Raw genomic sequence first — 16867 nt, forward strand, 5'->3', positions numbered from 1 at the left:
AGCGTACACAATGTGATTTCGCATTGTTGGCCCAAGGGATTTTGCTGCCTCAGGTGGGGAAGCGAAATGATGCTACCAACTCAGCCTGGATTAAGGTGCATAGTAGGCTGAGCTATTCAAGTTATTCTGGCACTTGAGGGGGAAAAGTCTTATCAGTGCCTCTCACTCTTCTCCTGACAAGAGCAATCCAATAGAAGTGTAAGAAAGACCAGAAGAAGCACCCACCTGATACAGCTGAATGGCCTCCACACCTACAGGCAGTGCTCTGCTTTGGCCTTTTTGCTTTTCCCAGGAGCAGAGCAGGAGGGGCAGGACTAAATCATTCCTGTTTTGTTAACATTTATTTAGAATGTTTGAACAGAGTCCTGCAAAGACATACTACCTCTGTTACAAAATGCAAGAATTAAAAAAAATCAAATAGCAATTTGCTTCCCTCTTATGAAACAAAGAAACTTCAGCCTGAGGCAGATGCCTCGCCCTGTGATGGCAGGACTAGCTCTATTGTTCTCTGAAATTTGCCACTGGATATAATGTTCTCACAGCCAAATGGTTGTGGATCCAAAACATGTAATTGTCAGTGTAGCTGTTTTAAGAGGCCTTCTTATTGTTTTAACAAACTCCCTTTCTCTGCAATATCACCTTTTCTTCAAAGTCATCAGTGTCATAAATTCCCTCCTCCCACTTCTAGGTATCCCCAAATTTCAGTACATAGGAAGACACACTAGCATGACTGACCTGATACATTTTGCTGCATGAAGTGAGAACAGTAAAATTCCCTCCTCCAAGTGTGTAGTACAGTAGGCCAGTCAAGTTATTGTCACACCTGAGGCAGAAAGTCTCACGAGTGGCTCTGTGTCTGTTCCTGGTAGTAAAATACTATCACAATGCATTAACCTTTTAATAACCAATATGGTCAAGGTAGTCCACAAAAGAGTCAGATGGAAATATGCAACAAAATAATTCCGCTGAAGAAAACTTGTGATAAGTACATTGTGTACTCTACCTGTCGCAACATATCAAAGGAATCATATCACAAGCCTTCATGACATTACAAATACGTAAACAACGGAACAATATAAAAACAGTTAATAATGTCATAACCTAGATGGCTTCTTTGACAATGATGCGGAACTCAAGAGTAGCAGCAAAGGCCTTCCATAACACAGCAGAGGGAGGCCAGGGGAGTTGCAGGCATTGTCAGGTGGAAATGAGACAGCTAGCACAGCCCCTCTCTCCATCTGGGGGCAAGGAATCTCCTGGGCTAGGCTGGCTCTGGCTTTTCCCAGATGATCCCCTTACTCCTCTCTTCAAGCTGGTCCTCCAGTTCTTAGATCTTAAACTTTAATGTTTTTTAATTCTAAAGTACATTTCTCAATATCCTGGTTAGTGTTTTTCAGACTGCAATTTGATGTCTTTTAACATCTGTGGCCTTTGTTGTTCTTTAGTTGTTTAGTTGTGTCCAACTCTTTGTGACCTCATGGACCAGAGCACGCCAGGCCCTCCTGTCTTCCACTGCCTCCCAGAGTTGGGTCAAATTCATGTTGGTAGCTTCGAAGACACTGTCCATCCATCTTGACCTCTGTTGTCCCCTTCTCCTCTTGCCTTCACACTTTGCCAACATCAGGGTCTTTTCCAGGGAGTCTTCTCTTCTCATCAGATGGCCAAAGTATTGGAGCCTCAGCTTCAGGATCAGTCCTTCCAGTGAGCACTCAGGGTTGATTTCCTTTAGAATGGATAGATGAGATCTCCTTGCAGTCCAGGGGACTCTCAAGAGCCTCCTCCAGCACCACAATTCAAAAGCATCAATTCTTCAGCAGTCAGCCTTCTTTATGATCCAGCTCTCACTTCCATACATCGCTACTGGAAAAGACACAGCTTTGACTATGCGGACCTTTGTTGGCAAGGTGATGTCTCTGCTTTTTAAGATGCTGTCGAGATTTGTCATCGCTTTCCTCCCAAGATGCAGGCGTCTTTTAATCTCGCGGCTGCTGTCCCCATCTGCAGTGATCATGGAGCCCAGGAAAGGAAAACACCAGCCTAACATCAACACAGCATAGTGAGGATCTTGTATGTTCCCAGCAGATTCCACCTCTTCCTCCCACAGGCAGCAGGAGCTCAGTCTCCCGCCCCAGTCTCTCATCCTGGCCACCCAAGTCTTCCTCAAGGCATGGATAACTAATGCCCCTGGGAGAATTTATGCCTCTGAGCCCTGGAATCCCCCAATCTGGAATGTCAAGGGGACGCCGCTTTGACAGGCACCCGCATTCCGGATGGCCCCCTCCCCCCCTTGTGGCCCTCCCTCCCTCTCACACCCGCTGAACTGCCTCCGGCTCTGGGCTGCAGCAGGGAGGGGCAGGGAGGCCTCCCCCTCTACGTCCCTGCCCCTCATCCTCAGGCACATGCAAGGCTGCTATGGCAGCTACATTTCCCAGGGTCCCCAGAGCCTCCTTGAGCTCCAAGATGGGAGAGCCTGGAAAAGGTAGGGGATCAGGTGTTGCTGAGCTTCCTCATTGCCCTGTTCAGACTGTGTCGCACCCCAGGATGGGAAAGGAGAGGGAATCTCCCCACTGAAGGGGGACTCTCCCCAATTCTAGTGCTGAGGTGAGACTCGGACCACGGCAGGGAAAGCAAGAAGACTCTTTATCTTTTTGTGCTGTCCTGTGAAGGAATGTTCTTGTTTAAAAAGGAAACAGTAATAGAAAGAGATTTAAATAAGAGCCGAGAAAGCATCCTGCCGTCAATAGAATGTCGCTGAGTGAAGACAAGGCTTGTCTTGGTTCATTCTGGAATTTCTTCCTTAAGGTGGACACTGAGCGGTCCGTGAAGCCATACTATGGATTCCACGCCTCCATCCACCAACGGCGAGCCAAAAAGCAGAAAAGAAGCAAGAAACGTTTTGGAGAACCAAGAAGGGAGAAGGTTTGTGGACACAGAATGCCAGGAGCGATCCTTGATGCCTAATCCCCTCAGCCTTTCCCACAGACAATCCCCCAGTAAGAACCCAAAGTGAAGGAAGCACAGATCTAAGAGGCAACAGAGCTGAAAAACAGAATGGAAGAGGAGCAACTAAACTCAGAAGTAGTAATGAAAGGATCAGGCCCACTGTATCCCATGATCATTGGCATGAGAAGGATTAAAAGAAAGGCAAGGAAGGATTGAAAGATTTGACAGCTGCCCACTATGAGACCCATCCTGCAAAGTGTAAGTCACATACCCATGAAAAAAACAGATTGGTGGGCAGTTCTACTTTACTCCCAAGCAGAGTCCTGGAAATACAGCATCCTCCATCTTGAGATGACCAGAGGCAGAATTGTTGTAGGGGACAAAAATCTCAAAGGATCTGAGCAACTCTTAAGTAAATGAGAGGAGTCCCTAACACGGAAGCTCAGGGACCGTCCAGAAGAGAAACACAAAAAAACAAGCAAACCAGGATGCCAGTCACTTATCTCTCTCTCTCTCTCTCTCTCTCTCTCTCTCTCTCTGTGACAGAGAGAGAGAGTTTTCTGCTCAAAGAGTATAACAATAATAGAAATCAATAAGCATATAGAAGTAAGAATATAGAGAAGCCTCCCAAGTTCCCAGAGTGTAGCAGAGTTAAGAAAAGGCTTCCCCTGGTTTGTTGTGGAGCAGTTGTGGTGTCTAGAGGCAGAATATTTGGGTGTCTGCATCGGTCTGAACCGAACAAAAAAGCAGTGACTGACAACAGAAGCGAAGGGGAGCTATGGGGGCAGCCAAGAAGACCAAACCCTCAAAGCAAGGAAGAAAAAAAGACAGTGAAGCAACAGAAAGAGTCACGGAGGAAAACAGCAAAGGATGGTTTCCTGCAAGGAAAGAGGATGCTTTGTGCACCAATGGGGGTGGGGTGGGGGGAGCTTTGGAACCACAGCAAAATGATAAACTATAACTAATCCATCTGATTTGTCAGGGATACTTAGCAGATAATTGACCAATTCCTGTTGCTGTAGGTCTTCCAGCGTAAACCCCATTGGGGTTCTGGAAATAAAGGCTTCCTCAGGGCAAAAGGGATCCCTAGGGAGCCTCTGAAGCTAATTCTGGTTTACACCGGCCAAATGGCATCCACAGGAATTTGCCCAATGAGACACTCAAGTCTGTGGACATGATGGCAGGAATCAACAAGGGTGGACACCCGATGGAATTCAAGCTAGAGTAGGAGACAGATACCACCCTTGTTCCACTTGTTGTATTGGGGCAACGTTCAAGACAGAGCCTTCTAGTTCGAGATGAGCCTGAAACAAACTACCAGGAAAAGGACAGGCAAGAATGGGAAGAGTCAAAACCACCACGTATAGAAGGCAAAGGAAGAAATCTGAGGAATGAAATGTGGGTTCCACAGTTTTGAGCATCCTGTTATGTCACTGGGTTGTGTCAGTGCTTGAGTTGTGTGTCATTAAACACCAAGTTCACAGAAAGTACTGTTCTCCTGCAGGATCTGAGCAGGACATGGATCCCCATGAGATTAAAGAGAAAGTAGATCCCAAACCTCTCTCTGCTACTGTTCTTTGGCAAATCTTTGGCTGTTGACAAAGTCAAGAAAAGAAAAGAAAATGTCTATAATGGAAGATACGGAACCCTTCACATAGCCTATAAATCATCTGCCACAAATGAGCTTCAGAAGAAGGTATTTCAGGAGATCAGATTTAGTCTGATCACAAGGACCAGATCCAGGTCAAATCTAATGAGTCAAAGAAATGACATTCATAGGCTTGGCACAGGAACGAAAAATGTCAGGTTTGTTGCCAAGCCTCCCTCATTATTTTTCTTTGTGTGAAGAAGATATTCAGCAATATGGATGCACTGCAGCAGCTGGTCACACAAAGCACTGGACTTTGTGCAGGTATGCCCCCTGCATGCCAGGGAGATCTTCCCTCCAGCCTCACCCCAGCACAGAAGGAAAACATGCCCATCCTTTTCCCCATCCAAGATCTAATCAGAATATAAAGGGACTGTCGTTATCATCAATGCTCCTTTTCTGTCGGGTCCTTTCCCCCCATGATTCTCCACCACAGAATGCAATTTATTTTGGAGAAGCTCTGGAGGGAAAACCTTACCCCCCTCCCCTCGTTCGACCCCCCTCTGGAGCTTTTGGCTGCAGCAACAGTGATGGCAAGGAGGAAGGGAGGAATAGATCCTACTCTATCTTCTGCCACTCCCTCCTCATCACCCTCCTCCTTTCCTACACTAGGGAGCCTGCAAAACCACCTGCTCTTCTAGTTACAGATAGGATTTTGCACCTGCCATCAGACCCTGGCTTCTCCTCAGCCTCCCTGTCAGCCTCCCACCCACCCCTCTTCCGTGCCCTTCCTCCTTGGCCATAGCAGAGTTTCAAGTGCCAGGGAAAGTAAAGACCTGCCGAACCTCCTGCTTCCCTGGTTTGGGAGCAGGCTTGTGGTGCGCTCGTACTTGGCACCCGTCTCGCCCTCCGAGCCAGAGGACAGTTAGGAGGGCAGTGGGCTGCTCCTCCCTCCCACTCACACCCACTTACCCGACTTGGGCTGTGCTGTGCAGCTGACGGTGCCGAGGTGCCAAGCTTTCTCATGGCTTGGCTCAGATCACAACGATGGTGCATCGTAATCTTTGCCTCAAATCTGAGGAAATCTTTACGACCCCCCCAGAATTCTTCCCTGTCTGGGATACCCATCCGAACCATGGAAGAACTCAACTCCCCGGTCCCCTCTTTTGAGTCTCCAAGGCTCCCCCCTCCTCCCTCTGTTCCTCCCTTCGCTTCTTCCTGACCCCGTCTGAGCCCCCCTCCCTTCCATCCAGCAGCCCTCTGGTCCACCTTATTTGGGACAAACATTTGGAGACTCAAGGATGGGCTGGGGGAAGCATCTCAGAGTTTGGTGCCCCCACTGGGAGCAACTCAATCCAATCAGAGTCCAATTTGCTTGGAAAAGGCCAAGCCATGGGCTTTGATTCAGCCCAAATGGGGATATATTGGGGGGGGGGGGGGAGAGGCACACATCACTAGATGGCAGAAAAGGAAGGAAGGACAATGGCTCCCCTCCCTCCCTTCCTCTCTCCCACTCCTCCTCCACTCCCTCCCCATCTCCCCTTCCTCTCTTTTCTCTTCCTTTTCCTCCTCTGCCCCTCTGACCCTGCCAAGGCTACCCAAAGAGCATTGGAAGAGCCAGAGGGAAGCGGAGGAGGAGAAGGAAGAGAGGCAGAGAGAAGGGGAGCCAAAAAAACTGGGGGGCGAGGAGGGGGAGGGGGAGAGAACCCTCCTTCCTGCTCTGCCATTGCCTCCGGCACACTCACGGGAGCCCAGCAGCTACAGCCATCGGGTGAGGGTGTCTGGGGGTCTACAGGTGGGGGGACGGGATGGGGCTCACAGGGGTGGGATATGGAGGCTGGGGGAGGGCTCAGAGAGATCTGCCAATCTGGATCGTTGCATCCCGGGGCATGTCCCTCTTGGTTTCCCAATTAGAGGAAGGGGCTCCAGTTCCAGGTATTGATAAGGACTGAGGCCCTGGGAGCCACAGCAAGTCAGACTCCTGGGGAGGGAGGGATCTGCTGGGAGGGAACAGGATCCTGGGACAGAGTGAGAGCAGAGATGGCCACACCGAGGCCAATAACAGTTCGTGCAAAATAGTTCCTGATGTTCATTTCCATTTTTCTGGCAAGTCCACTGTGGTTTGTGTTCAGGAGGGCTCACGACATTCTTCAGAGACCTATTTTTTTTTGAGGAGGGAGAAAAGCAAATTTGTGAAAGATATCTATACTTTCGCGAAGGCTTTCACGGCCGGGATCTAATGGTTGTTGTGGATTTTTCGGGCTCTTTGGCCGTGTTCCTTCAGAAAACCCACAACAACCATATCTATACTTTCTTAGTACATATGTAGGTAAAGTTTGGAATTCCCTATGGTGATTAGTTTTGCAGAAATCAGGGTCATGGGACATTAGGAAATGCAATGTGAAAATAGATGGCTTTTTCTATTATAGAATACTAAATGATACTTGTGGAATATATTTATCTTTTTAAAAAAAATCTGTGCATTTTATGTTTTATCGTGTCTTATCTAACTTATAGTGATCCAAATAGATTTTTCAAAGTATGCGAGATCTTGAAGGAGGGGCTTCACCCACGCCACACCTTCAGGACATTTCTGCGGTCACTCAGGGCTTTAAACCCAAGTCTCTCAAGTCCTAGTTCTGACTCTGGACATTATGCCTGCTTCTTACATGCTCATCACCTTTCAGAAACTAGCATGGCTGCACATTCATTTTTTACAGCAGGCTCCTCACTTCAGTTCTTAGTGTGGGCTTCTTCACACCATCCATGGATTGTTCAAATTGCCACACAGCCATGGATCTTGTGGATTCTCCTCATGAAAGGTATGTGTGAGAGATAGAATCTCCTCTCCTACACAGCCCCTTGCAAAAACGACCAATTTTAAAAAAGAGCTAAGTCTCCTAACAAAATATTCATCCATTTAGAAAAGGATGTGAGAATGAAATTACCCCCCTGGAATGAAGAGGTCCTCTCCCAAATAAAGCTGTTCTTGAAGATATTACAGGAATGGCTTCACTCAATCTACAATCCACACCCTCCTCACCTTTCAGAAACTAACATGGCTGCACATTAACTGTAGAAAATAGGTTCCTTATGGAGGTTCTGTGGACGGTTTTCTTCACATTGTCCCCGGCTTGTTCAAATTGCCACACAACCTTCGATGTTGTTGATTGTCCTTTCTTGGCTGTGGAAACATATACTGTCTATTATCTTGTTCCTCATATGTGGATAATAATATTTTTCAGTGTTTATGCATTGAAGAAGTCTTTCAAATCACCCCTTTCCCACCTGTGTTAAATCAAGGCGCATAGTATGCAGGACAGGCCACATGATTTGGACACTTGAGGCAGAACATACTACACATTCCTCCCTCTTTGGGAGCCAAGGTATCACCACATAAAACAATTTATTGTCCCTGCTTGACACCTGAGTTGACTTGCTTTCCCTGCATCATAGCATGGCTGCCCCGGACTTGTGAATCAGGAACACACTAAGAAAAATGTTACTTCTACAGCAAATGATGGGAAAAAAACAGAAACGAAATGTCACCTGAATGACTGACTCCTTGTTCAAGAACTTGCGCTCTCCTGTTCTCTGGCATTCCTCATGACCATCTATTTGCAATCAGATAAAAATTAAATATGTTGATTTCTTTCTTTCTTTCTTTCTTTCTTTCTTTCTTTCTTTCTTTCTTTCTTTCTTTCTTTCTTTCTTTCTTTCTTTCTTTCTTTCTTTCTTTCTTTCTTTCTTTCTTTCTTTCTTTCTTTCTTTCTTTTCTTTCTTTCTTTCTTTCTTTCTTTCTTTCTTTCTTTCTTTCTGTCTTTCTTAGGCACAGTCATCTAGTTGCTCAATCTCATAGGCTGAGCTAGAGCTTGGGAAAATTACTTCCATTTCTCAGAATTCCCAGATGGGGATGGCCACTGGCCATCCTGAACCAAGGTTTCTGGGAGTTGTGGTCCAAAAAAGCTCTGAGGGAAATGTGCTCTGTGAAGCACACAAAATAGGCAGGAAAGTACTAGGAAAACCTTCTCTATAAATCTTTCTAATGGCTTCCCATTCTTAAAAGAGCAATTTTATTGTCCTTTTATGGCCGGGCATTTCCAGCTTCTGGTGACCCTGATAGGATTTGTGAAGTACCTAAGATTTTCCAGGAGTGGTTTACCATTGCTATTCTCCAGAAAGTTTTGGAGGCCAAGGAGGGATTTGAACCCAGGTCTCCTGAGCTGTAGTCCAGTACTTTATCTGATACACATTGGCCCTGAAAAATTAATTCAACTCCCCCCCCCTCCAACCTTTTCCTTTCTCTGTCATGAAGATCCATGCTGACCATGTTAAGGCTCAGCCTGACTGTTAACGGTCACTTGGTTTGCAGAGAAACAGATCCTCTCCAGATTGTTCCTTATTCTGACATCAGAGAATTCAGTTTCTGTTTGGCCTGGGTTGTATCCATGCCAACTGTAGGAACCCATCAATCCTTGTGATTACGGAACCATCAATACGAACCTTCAGCAAAGCAAAGTGCTGGTCTTGTAATGGACCTGAAGAGCAGTCTATACTAAGCAATGCCTATGGTGACAGGGGATTCTGGGAGCTGTAGTCCAAAACAGAAACAGTTACCAAGCTCCACTTGGAATGTTTTTATGAGCCATCACATTGCCTTTGACTTAGGACAACCTTATGGATGAGTGACTTCCAACATGGTGCAAATGGTCCAGAGCAAACTGTCCTCTAGCATCACTCTGGGGTGGTATATAGGTCAGAAATACACACAAGGTATCCTGTTGTTAACATACATCCTTTGGTGTTGCTGGTTGTCCTTATGAAATGTTGGTCTGCAGGAGCACATTGATGTTTGGGGGAAGCTCTGTTGGATTAAAAAGACTTTTGAATACAAATAAATGATATGATTGTTGTTTGTGTCATGCAGAGAATATCCTCTCCAACACAACTCTTTCCAAAAATGACCAATATGGAAAAAAGAAAGGTTAAACTAGAATATTTAACTCTTAAAAGAAGAGGGGGTACGAATAAAATCCATACCCCAAAAACCTATGTACTCTGAAATGAAGAAAAATCATCTCAAATAAAACTGTGCTTGAATATTTGTAGGAATGGTTTCAGGACAGGGTGCTTGAATACTATATGGTTTCTCTCATTGATGTCGCTAGTTGCTTTTTCCTGCCAGTTAAGAAGACATCACATTTCTTTACCTTTTGGTTCTGCTCCCTCTTCTTTGTTGGCCATGGCAACATGTGCCATATATAGCCTTGTTCCTTCATCAAATAATGGTTTTGTCTTTGCCTGCCCCAGACCTGTGAACTGAGAGGAAAAGAAGGAAGGCATTAGTCCCCTAGAAAAGGGTGGAAGGTCATCTCAATGACTGGCTCCTACTTGTTCAAGAGGCTCTTACGCTCTCCTGATATCCCACATTCATCCTGACCCAAGAATTTTAGAGCTCTGGCCCAAAACAGAAACTTTGCAAGCTCTGGGGAAAGTGCTGTCTTTGAAGAACACCCCTGTTTTGAAATGTCAGCCATTTCCCTTACAAGACAGATAACCCTTACCAACACTTTTTCTACAAATCCTTCTAAAATCTTTTCCCATCCAGGAAAGGATAATGTCATTGTCATGTGCTACCCTAAGGGACCCTCAAAGATTAATACAGCTCCTCTTTCTTCTTTACCAGTCATCACAAAGAGGCCTCCTGACCACATGAAGGCTCAGCCTGACTATTAACTGTCACTTTGTTGGAAGAAAAACAGAAGCTCTCCGGGTAGTGACCTCGTTCTGACATCAGAGAGTTCTCTTTCTGTTTGGCCTGGGCCGTACCCATGCCAACTGTCGGAACCCATCAATCTCTGTCATCAGGAAACCATCAATCTGAATCTTCAACAAATCAGAGTGTTGGTCCCATAAAAGATGTAAAGAAAGATCTGTTGTGATATATAGCTATAGTGACTGAGAGGATTCTGGGAGCTGTAGTTAAAAAAAAGTGGGACATTTCCAAATTGTGGTTGCAAAACATGCCATCTTTCAGTAACAAATATGGTCCAAGGGGTTTACAACACAATCAGACAGAAAAATAATAGCACAATCCTGCTGGATAATAACAAAATGTTTCATTTCCTCATAATAAAAAAGTGTCTCAACACATCCCACAACACCACTGAAAATTATCATCTTGTCAAATTACCACTTGGTAAGATCTTTCGCCCCAGCACAAGGGTGAAAAGCAGAGTGCTTGTCTCATCTACAGCATTAGTGTTTTTTTTTAAAGCTTGCATTCATTTCTTGCAAAGGAGCTGGTCTCAACCATAGATTTGGCCTTGTATCTATAAGGGCAAGGGACTTGCTGAAAAATAAAAATGAAAACTTGAAACCCAGGCCAGCTTATGGTCTGAACTGGAACAGGATGATACAGTACACCTAAAATCCAGGTCAAACTTGGTCAGACAGATAATATGGTAACTCAAAGAGATAATGGCTTACATACCGATGTTCGGAGATTTTTTAAAGGGGTGCCCCTTCCCTTGGGCCCACAACTCTTATTGGCCCTTTTATTTTAGACTCAGTCGTGCCCCTTCCCAGTGACTCTACCAAGGGTGGGCAAAGAGGATGGCCCCTTCCTGTTGTCCTTCTGTGCACAGACAAAGAATTCCTGGATAGCTCAGTGACTTAGGTTTCTGGTTGTGGAGTTGGGAGTTCGATTCCCCACTGGGCCTCCTTGGCAGAGGCTTGACTTCATGATCCATAGGGTCTCTTCCAGCTCTTCCGTTCTGAGATATTGTTGTTGTGTTATGTAGATGAATTTGTTGCAACTGAGGGACTATTGAAAATTGGGACTTTAAAAATGTGCATAACACTTATTTGTGTGTTTTAAAGTTTATTTGCATGTTAATATTTAATATTAGAGATGGGCATGAACCAGGAGAAAGGTGGTTTGTGATGGTTCATGGTTCATCACTATTCATGAACCACAAACGATAAACTTTCACAAACTTTCCAAACTCACAAAGAATCTTTAGCTGTCTCTTCTCCCCACCCTGTCCAATTTTGGTGAATATAAGTTTTGGGATGACCGAATTATAGATCCCAGAAAGCAGGTGGCCAAAGAAAATGCTCTTTAGCAGCTTCCTAAAGCCGAGGTCCAGTCTCTCTCATACCAGGATGGTACTGTGCTTGATAGAGTCCTGCCTTTGCTTAGCTTGTCGAAACACAGCCCAGTTTTCAGGCCGAAACCTGAATTCTCAACATATGTCCAGTCTGAACTCTTTCCATCTTGATATACATGTCTAGGTTGGAAGCTAGTTCCTTGTTTTGCTCAGAATGACTATTTCACAACACCCACTTCTTCATGTTAAGTGTGTGAAGTGCCCATAATTATTTTAAAAACATACTGAAGATAAATTTGACTTTTTCCAATACAAATGTTTATTTTTTATTTAGTATTCAAGGTATCTTACTATAAGGTAATCCTTACAAAGAATCAACCCAGAGACTGAAGACTTTCAAAAAATCAGCCAGACTTTCAAAGACTCAAGCACATGAAACATAGCAATAAAGCTTCTAAACCAGGAGTCTCAAATATGCGGCCCTGGGGCCATTTGCGGCCCGTCGGATAGTTTGTGGCCCCCGCCTTGCCTGCCCCCCCGAAGTGCCCATGTGTCCTCTGCTGTCAAGAATCACAAAAAGCCTTGCCTCGCTCGCTGGCTCTCTCCCAAGACAGTGCCTCTTGCACCCTCCATCTGGAACTGCAGCCTGCCAGCCAGCTCACCTGTCTGCCGGCTGGCAGGCTGCAGTTCCGGATGGAGGGTGCAAGAGGCACTGTCTTGGGGAGAGCTGGCAAGCGAGGCAAGGCTTTTTGTGATTCTTGACAGCAGAGGACACATGGGCACTTCGGGGGGGCGAGGCGTGTTGCCGGCCCTATTTTCCTGAGCGCCTGAGCCGCCACTGAGCGATGCCTGAGAGTGGAGCTCGTTCCCAGCCCGTCCTTGAAGAGCGCCTCCAACAGCGCCATCTCCAGGGAAGTGGCTCTCTGCCTCTCTTTCTCTCTCAGCACCCCCAGCACCAGCCCAGCCATTGGCTGCTTCAGCACCTAAAGGTGCTTCCTCCTCCTCCTCCTCGGAGCCCCAGCCAAGCTAAGGAAACTCCTGGGTGGCTTCCTCAGGCTCTTCCTCCTCTTGGCGGAAAATCTGATGCGGCCCAGCCTCACCTAGACTCTGCCTCCAGCAGCCCCCAGGTAAATTGAGTTTGAGACCCCTGCAATTAGATAAATAACAATTTGCTACTCTTCCATGACACACAAAATCTGTTATCTGGGACAGTTGCCTCAGCCTACCTAATGTCAGGAACACCATGCATCAGGACACCATATGTCCAGATTCTCCATTGTCTGCCATTTTTAAAGTTAATTTATCTATTGCATGCTTATTATTGATTCCTTGGCCCTGCATGACTTGAGGCATATATATGAACAAACTCTGTTGACAAGTATTGCATCTGAGGTGATCTGAATGTTGCCTCAGGTTATAAAAATACCTTTCTTATGGCCTCCTTGATTATCAGGGGGCTCATTCATACTTGCAAGTCACCTAGTATAACAACTGAACAATTAGTAGGCATGTAGGAACCATCTCTTAAATATTTTGCAGGTGTTTTATGCCAAATATTCTATTTTAACCTCTTGTTCCTTTAAAAAAGCAATAAAGAAAACAATATCAGACAACAACAAGCAGGAATATAAGCACAGATTTAATAATGCAGAACGATGCTAATTTCTCAATTCCAGAATGACGTATCTAGAAAGGTAGTCATAATTGTCTGCTGCACAGGAAAGATGAAAGGAGTCTTGGGACATCTTAAGAAGCGAAAATGTTTCAGGTGGATTGAGCATTCATGGGTCCACTTTGTCAGGTGCATGAAGTGTTATGCTCAGTTAGCAGCTATGCACACATGGAAGGAATAAAAGGCCATGAAGAGGGTGAACAGATGTGTAAAATTTCTATAAATGTTATCAAAGCTGTTGGACCTCTTAAATAGCATGACCTTTTGACCTCAAAGTTCACAATCTGAAAAACCAAATCTATCTGTATATGTAACTTCTCTACTTGTATTTATCTATTTATCATTGTCTATCCGTCAATGGACACTTCATGCACCTAACAGAGAAAGCTAAATATAGCATCAGCTCTAAGGCATGAAAGTTTCTGCCATAATACACTTGCTTGTCTGAAGTCCAGTTGTTTGGTAAATTATAACCATGCAGTACGGAGCTTGAAAACAGTAATAGTCTTTAAAGTGCCACGTTTTTGTCTCTTTCTTAGTCCCCCCAAGTTTTGTTTTTCTTTGTTTTTGTCTGCTATTATTTAAAATGCAATTCATTGTCAGTACATGTTGTTCCTTTTTCCTTTTTAGTGTGTAATGGTACACACTGTGCCTCTAACTTCTTGTTATTTTTTCCAAAAAAAAAAAACACACAGTAAAAATGCAAAAATGCTCCCCATGCCCAGAAATTGAAAATGACATTCCCAAATTATCTTAATGTTATTGATGTGATAATACCTAAGAATACTAACTTTCCCTTTCTTATTGGGAGAAGAAAGGGATGCCTAATAGTGTTGACTTTTAATGCATTACTTTCAGGTTGTGGCAGTAGATCACCCTGTTGCACGCAGGGCAGGAATCACTTTATTATTTTGCTCAATGTGGTTTTTCTCAGACATTTTTATCTGTCGTCCCTCAGCCCTTTGTCTGCTACATAGTACAAAGGCTGGCCTTTTAAAAACAGGACATGTAATTGCCATCACCCATGCCCCAGTATATCCTGTCAGGGTGCCACCACACTGCAGTTTACCCTGTGATTTGTATTGAAGTTGGCATGGTTACATCTGATGTATTTTCCATCAGCTACCTGCAATCATCATTACAAAAGAACTACACAACTTTAATGTTGACAATTAAGAAATTGAAATAGAGATTAAGTATAGCTTGGTTCAATCATCAATCCAAATGGAGACGGCAGCCAAGAAATCAGAAGACAGACTAGGAAGGGCTGCAATGAAGGAACTAGAAAAGATCATCAAGAGTAAGGATGTGTCACTGTAGGGCAAGACCAAGGTCATCCACACTCTTATATTTCACCGTATATGGGTATGAAAGCTGGACAGTTAAGAAAGCTGACAGGGGAAAAATGATTTCTTTGAAATGTGGTGCTGGAGGAGAGCTTTGTACTTACCTTGGATTGCCAGAAAGATGAACAGGTGGGTCCTACGTCAAATCAAGCCTGAACTATCTCTGGGGGCAAATATGTTGAAGCTGTCCTACTTTGGGTATATCATGAAAACAGAGGATTCCCTGGAAAAGATAATAATGCTAGGAAAGGTAGAAGGCAGCAGGAAAAGTGGAAGATCAAATATAAGACTGACTGACCTCCTGAAAGAGACTACAGGCTTGAGGCTGTAAGAGCTGAGCAGGGCAGCTGAGGACAGGACATTTTGGAGGTCACTCATTCACAGAGAGCTCACCATGGGTCAAAGGAACATAACAACACAACATATAGCTAGTTGTGAGTACCCATTGCCTGTTTTCACGGGTATTTGTTGTTTTTTGTTCATCTGGGAGGAGCTAATGCTTTTTGGTAGTGACTCCACATGCATTCGCTTTTTTTATTTGTTTCTGGCATGTGCGATCACATATATTGGTCCAAAGGGGCAGTGGCAGGGCTGTCCTGGAGTGACAGTGACACTACGGTATCTTTTAAAAGATTTTTTGGGGCAAGTGGCATAGCATCAAATTGATAATAGCAGCTTGTCTGCAGTGCTTGTTTGACATAGCACTATACCTGAAAAGCATAATACAGTGGTGCTTCGCTTAACGAGCACACCGTTTAACGATGAATCCGCATAGCGATGCGTTTTTTGCAATCGCTAATGCGATCGCATTGCGATGATTCCAATGGGCGAAGATCGCATTGCGATGATCGGTAAGCGTTTCGCTTACCAATCTTCACATTGCAATATTCTAAAAACAGCTGATCGGTGGTTCCAAAATGGCCGCTGGAAGAATAAAATGGCCGCCCGCAACATTTTTGCGCCCTGCCCTCACTTACCGAGGCAGCAAAAATGGCAGCTGGATGGGGAATCTTCGCTTACCAGTGAGTTTTTGCCCCATAGGAACGCATTAAACGGAGTTTAATGCGTTCCTATAGGGTTTTACATTCCGTATAGCGATGTTTCCGGATAGCGACGTTAATCCTGGAACGGATTAACGTCGCTATGCGGGGCACCACTGTATAAATTTTGTTCAGAGGAAAGACATGATGCAGTCATGTGAGGGGGTGTACTGCTGTATCACACTCCACTAAAGGGAAGGGCAGTACAGCGGAAACATCCCTCTCAAGTGAGCACTTGTTGTTTCTTTGGGGGGGGGGAATCCTTTCTTTTCAGGTACGCTTTCCCTTAGTGACTGTCTGTCTACAAAGGGTTTTTTAACTGGATGGTTTGTATTTTTGTTGTCCCTAAGTCTCTTCTAGTACTACTTTTATTTTAACATTTTAAATATAATATTTATTTAATTCTTTTTTCCTATTTGTATAACTTAACTGTTTTAGCTTTCAAATATTGTCTTTGTTTAATGATGTAAGCCACCTTGGGTCCTTCTTTTTAAGGAAAAAGGCACAGCAAACATATTTTATATAAATAAATTATATTTATTAATAGTGACCCGTTGGAGTCTTATACATCAATTCACCTTCCCTCTCCAACAGCGAGCGGAAAGGGTTCCGTGAATCTTCCCCCATTTTTCTCCACTTAGGTTGGCATCCACTCAGACTGTCCCTTCTTTCCATTCTTGTTATTTTGGACGCTCAGGTGGCAATGGCACTTGGCAGCAGATGTGTCACCACTAGTGTCTTCTCCATGGGTCTCTGTCTTCCAGCTTTGGGTGCTCCCCTGCTGTTTCTGCCCAATCAAAGGAAGGGGGGTTCCACTGAGTCCCTTGTATTCCCCCCACCCATGTACGCTCGGCTTGTTGTTGCTCTCACCTCCATTTCTCTCTCCTCCCCCTCCCCCCAGTAAAAGGGTTTTGTAAAGGAAGTCCTTCTCCTCCTTTCCGCTTTTTTCCAGTCTCTTTCAGTCTCGCCCATTCCCCTGCCCAGGGCTTCTGCAGTATGATCTGTTTCCTCTCTTCAGGGAGAAGTTCTTCTGACTCTGTGAAGATTCTCAGTCATCCAGGTGAGGTTATCTGGAAGTTGAGTCATGGCAACTGGACCTCTTATTAGGTTGAAACTACTTTTGCTATTTTTCCAAGTAGCTTCTTCAGTCTGAGGAGAGTTGGTAG

At 44.8% G+C, this 16867-nt stretch overlaps 1 long non-coding RNA gene across 1 annotated transcript; it reads right to left on the reverse strand.

The window, feature by feature from the left end:
* Nucleotides 1-7014: 7014 nt before the first annotated feature.
* On the reverse strand, nt 7015-12138 carry LOC144586598 (uncharacterized). Its single transcript, XR_013541511.1, has 2 exons — nt 8081-12138; nt 7015-7715 (listed from the first exon to the last, which is right to left on the reverse strand). It is a non-coding gene; the product is annotated as an uncharacterized LOC144586598 (long non-coding RNA).
* Nucleotides 12139-16867: the final 4729 nt, after the last annotated feature.

Source organism: Pogona vitticeps, chromosome 2, assembly GCF_051106095.1.
Source record: "Pogona vitticeps strain Pit_001003342236 chromosome 2, PviZW2.1, whole genome shotgun sequence".
Taxonomy (NCBI): domain Eukaryota; kingdom Metazoa; phylum Chordata; class Lepidosauria; order Squamata; family Agamidae; genus Pogona; species Pogona vitticeps.